Source organism: Gavialis gangeticus, unplaced genomic scaffold, assembly GCF_001723915.1.
Source record: "Gavialis gangeticus isolate Ggan-Ray unplaced genomic scaffold, GavGan_comp1, whole genome shotgun sequence".
Taxonomy (NCBI): Eukaryota; Metazoa; Chordata; order Crocodylia; family Gavialidae; genus Gavialis; species Gavialis gangeticus.
The window spans coordinates 106,134,073-106,138,980 of NW_017729022.1; the positions used below are offsets into that span (position 1 = coordinate 106,134,073).

General features: G+C 46.2%; 1 long non-coding RNA gene across 1 annotated transcript in view; it reads left to right on the forward strand.

Moving 5' to 3' along the window:
• The window catches only part of LOC109297048, a 15,536-nt gene extending 11,718 nt beyond the window's left edge, over window positions 1-3,818 (forward strand). Inside the window, exon 3 of the long non-coding RNA XR_002097174.1 lies at window positions 3,737-3,818. This is a non-coding gene — a long non-coding RNA (uncharacterized LOC109297048). The remainder of the gene's footprint in view (window positions 1-3,736) is intronic.
• The last annotated feature ends 1,090 nt before the right edge of the window (window positions 3,819-4,908 follow it).

Below are 4,908 nucleotides of genomic sequence, written 5' to 3' on the forward strand. Positions count from 1 at the left end.
CTTTTAGTATTTCTTGTACTTTCTTTGTTGACTTTGTTGATTATAACTGCTATTTCTCTATTTGACATGGCATTGTGGAATGTCAATTTACAATATTTGCTGGGTTTGCGAAGTACTTTTTAAAAATAAAATATTTCTCAGAGGTGGGTAAATATTACTATTTCCTTTTTATAGATACAGGAACTGCAGCAAGGAAATGTTAAGTGGCATGCCTCAGCTTACATAGCAAGTCAGTAGCAGAAATAGGGTTAGCTCTGATAGATCTGTTGATTCCACACTGGTGCTCTTCTGCTTGTCATCTGCCTCCTTAGCTCAAGCAGCTGTCATTTCCATTTAACTGAAGATTATATTCTTTGAAGCACCTTGAGCTGTTAGCTCAAAAGCCACAATGGAATAATAAGGATCTTACAGAGAGAAGAGGGAGGGAAGAAGCAGCAGTAAAATGAGGTGGATAAGAAGAGAGGTTTGATTTGTGAACCCTAAAATATATGATCATTTTGAAAAGCCATGACTCTGAGCTCATTCAGTGATAGGAAAGGTGCAGTTTGGGGGCTTGGACTTTTATAAAGCAGCAGCTTATCTCCAGCTTTTATAATACGGACTTGATAGTTACAAGATGGCTTTTACTGTAGCCTCCCAATGAGCTTTTGAAAATAAAGCTCAGTAAAATGGCTTGTCAGACTGTGTGTGTGTGTGTGTGTGTGTGTGTGTGTGTGTGTGTGTACGTGTGTGTGTGTTCTCCCTCAAAACCTGGCAGTGATCACATAACAGCTCCCTGATAGTTGTGCCTTTCCTACCACCCCCACTCCCACCCTTTAAATATGCTGAGACTCCCTTTCACCTTAATGTAATATATGTGGTGTCTATATTTCAACTCCACATTTAAAAACCGTAGGCGAGTTTTGATCCTGTAGCCATATTTCTTTACATGCAGGAATGATCTCATGACTCAAATGGAGCTGTACATGCACATGCTGACTGCTTGAGGTGAACAATTTTGCTGAACAATCTGGGGTAAGCTTTTAAACCTGGCATGTAATGATGAAGTGAGCTTCCGTTCATGAAAGCTTGTTCTCTGTCTGGTTTGGTTAATCTATAAAGTGCGCATCTATCCTGCCTTAAACTTTAAACTCTTCAAGGCAGGGACTATTTTAATCATGTGCTTATAGCGTATCCACTCAGTGCAGTTCTGCTACATGACCAGGCTCTTGAGCACTGAGCTGATTTTTACTAAGGAGAGTGCATAGCCAGGCTGCGCTCACCTACCTGCTGCTGCAACACAACTTATATAAATGCCCCTCATGGTATATTTATTACTTTACTTGGGTATATGTCTGTTGAAATCAAAGTCCATTCATACTGCCCTCCCCAGTCCTCACAAAAGCACTCATGGCTGGCATCTTTGGCCTGTGCCATGCGGTGGTGGCATGTCTCTGGCCAGCTCAGGGAGCTGGGCACCAGGCAATGTGTGGGGGCACAGTCACAGCTTCATTTGTATTCAAACAGGATAAAAAATTCCAGATTTTGGGGGGCAGACAAGGTTCTTTGGGTAAATCTGATATCCTTTATTAGACCAACTCATTTGGAAAAATTTGTCTTAATCAAGCTTTTGGGCACAAATACTGCTAATCAGGTTGACAAAGCATCTGCAGATGGTTTGTGGTCTTGCTGGATGAAGTAGTAAAACAGCCAGAGGGGTGTTGTTCTTTTTTTTTTCTTCTTTTGATTTTTTGGGGAGGGGTTTTGCTTTCTTCTCCATCCTGGTCCCCCTTCAAATTCCCCCTGGCTATTTTTTCCCATGGAAAACTGACCCCATTGGAGGGGAGGGGGTTCCCCCCCCTATTTTTCAGGAGCCAGATGGCGCAGGAAGGGCGGGCTGGGGGCCCAAGGTGGGTTGCTGGCACTGAAGGACCAGAACTGGGGCTGGGGCTGGGGCTGGGGCTGAGGCTGGAGCTGCTGCTGTAGCTGTTCCTGTCTCTCACAGGGAAGCTGCCGTTGTGCCCCATGCCAGGGAAGTGGTCTCCCCTGCATTCAGCGCAGTGCTGCGCAGTACAGCACTGCCCCCAGTGCCCCCACGATGGGATGGAAGCGGGAGCCCAGCCTTGCCTGACAGGTCTGTGCTGGGCTGGGCCGTGGGGGCAGGGTGGGCAGGGCTGTTGCTTAGGCAACCGTGACCCTGGGCACAGCTCCTGTCTCCTATCACCCCCTTCCCCTCCCCATTGGTGACTGGTACCTCTTGAGCGCTCTCAGGGGGTGCATGGGCACTCCCTATGCATTGCCACTGGTTCAGTGTCTCCATTAATGATCTGGAAGATGGGATAGAGTGCACCCTCAGCAAGTTCTTGGATAACATCAAGCTCGGGGAGTAGTAGATACACTGGAGGGCAGGGCCAGTATTCAGAGTAATCTAGACAAAGTGGAAGACTGGGCCAAAACGAATCTCATGGGGTTCAACAAGGACAGGTGCAAAGTCCTGCACTTATGACGAAACAATCCCAGGCTCCACTACAGGCTTGGGACCAACTGGCTAAGCAGTAGTTCTGCAAAAAAGGACCAGGGTTACAGTGGACAATAAGCTGAATATGAGTCACAGTGTGCCCTTGTTGCCAAGAATGCTAATAGTATACTGGGCTGCATTAGTAGAAGTGTTGCCAGCAGATCAAGGGAAGCAATTATTCCCCTCTATTCAGCTCTGGTGAGGCCACATCTGGAGTACTGTATCTGGTTTTGGGCCCCCCACTACAGAAAGGATGTGGACAACTTGGCGAGAATCCAGTTAGGGGTCAGGGGCTTACTGACTTACAAGGAGAGGCAGAGGGAACTGGGCTTATATAGTCTGGGGAAGAGAAGACTGAGAGGGATTTGCTAGCAGACTTTAACTACCTGAAGGGTGATTCCAGAGAGGATGGAGCTAGACTGTTCCAAAGAGGATGGTGGCAGATGACAGAACAAGGAGCAACAGTCTCAAGTTGTAGTGAGGGAAGTTTAGGTTGAATATTAGGAAAAGCCTTCTCACTGGGAGGGTGGTGAAGCACTAGAGAGGTAGTAGAATCTCCATACTTGGAGGTTTTTAAGGCCTGGATGGAATTCTCTAGCTGGAGATGGTCCTGTTTTGAGCAAAAGTTGGATTAGATGAACTTCTGAGGTCCTTTCAACCCTAACTTTCTATGATTTTATGATTCACTGCACTGCCTTTAATTAAAGAAGTAGGTGGGTTGGAGTGTTATAGCCACGTTGGTCCAGGGAATATGCAAGAAGCAAGCTTTTGGACATAGAGCACCTGAGAAAGAACCAGTTACAGCCTAATTGAACAACTGGATAAATCATTTGCCATTTCATGTGCTAGATTTTTCAATATTCTAGGATGGAAGTTATCTTGGCCTCTTTATTTCATCACAGTAAATAACCTGAGTTTTGCTTCTACTCAAACGTGGTCATTTCCACTTTCATTTCCTTATTCAGTACAGCTACTCCACGCTTAATGTTGTAGTTACATTCTTGAAAAATGCAACTTTAAGCGAAGTGATGTTAAGCAAATCCATGTATGTCACAGTAGTTACCTACTAGCAGGCAGCAGCCAAACAACATTATAACTGAACACTGCACAACTTTAAATGAGTATGTTCTCTAATAGGTCAGTGATGTAACAATGAAACAGCATTAACCAGGATGATGTGAAGTGAGGAGTACCTGTACACTGTCATCATCTTAATTTAATTTTTTATCCCAGTTAAAGATTGAGGAAGTACTTGGGCCACACCTTGATTATGCTTGATCTTCACTACATCTTCAGTGAACAGTGGCCCCTAGAATGTAGGGTAAGGAGTTCATTTTTTTGTTGAAGTTGTTTTTAGTAGGCATGTCTATGTTAGACACCAACTGTACAGTAATCAAATAATACTGCACAGTAGTGTCACAGCACTAAGAGTGCTAATATGCTACTGTGCAGTATTATTAGGCTACTGTGCTGTAGTGTCACTTAAAAGACATTCACTGGTGCTACTGTGCAGTAATTCCAGTTATTGTGCTTTTATTTAGTGCTTGCTTATACAAGTACTGAATAATGCTCGGTAACCACTGTGCAGAGTGTCTTGTGTAGATGCATCCAGTTAGGCAACAATCATAACAGATTAAGATAATCAAGCCCCAGGATGTACCACTGACAAAACTGTCACAGTTATGGAGGGGTGCTAGTGGTCCTGGGAAGAACTGTATCTTGGCCCTTCCTGAGCCTTGCCTTGGTCCATTTTGGGGGCTCCTGTTAGAAGCCTTGAAAAGGAGGGGCAGCGACCAGGGGAAGCCCGACCAGCTCCAGCTCCAGCTCCAGCTCCAGCTCCCGTCTCTTCCTACCTTCTCTGACCTCCCCATGGGCAGATGAAGGGAGCGGGGTCACTCACAGGCGAGCCCCAGGGCTTTGCAGAGGGTGGTGTGCATGGGGAGGCACGTCATCCTCAAATGGAAGACTGCATGCCTTTTTCTCCGGTGAAAAAGAAACACAAAGCTTTCCTCTGAGGCCGGGGCCCCCCAAACCTAAGAGACACAGCTTAAGAGTGAAGCAAAAAGCAAGTAGGACAGTGTTGGAATGAGTTAAAAACAATGTGCCAGGCTGTGGGGTAGGACTTTGGTGACCAGGAGCAGCTACCAGGCAGCAGCAGGAAGGAGACTCTGGCTGGGAGGGTTCCAGGGGACTGTGAGGCCACTTTCTTTACTCTTCATAGTTTCATAATTTCTAGGGTCGGAACGGACCTGAGCAGATCATCTAGTCCGACCCCCTGCCATGGCAGGAAAGAGCACTGGGGTCAAATGACCCCAGTAAGGTGGTCATCCAACCTCCTCTTAAAAACCCCCAGGGTGGGAGCCTGCACCACCTCACTTGGAAGCTGGTTCCAGACCCTAGCTGCCCTGACC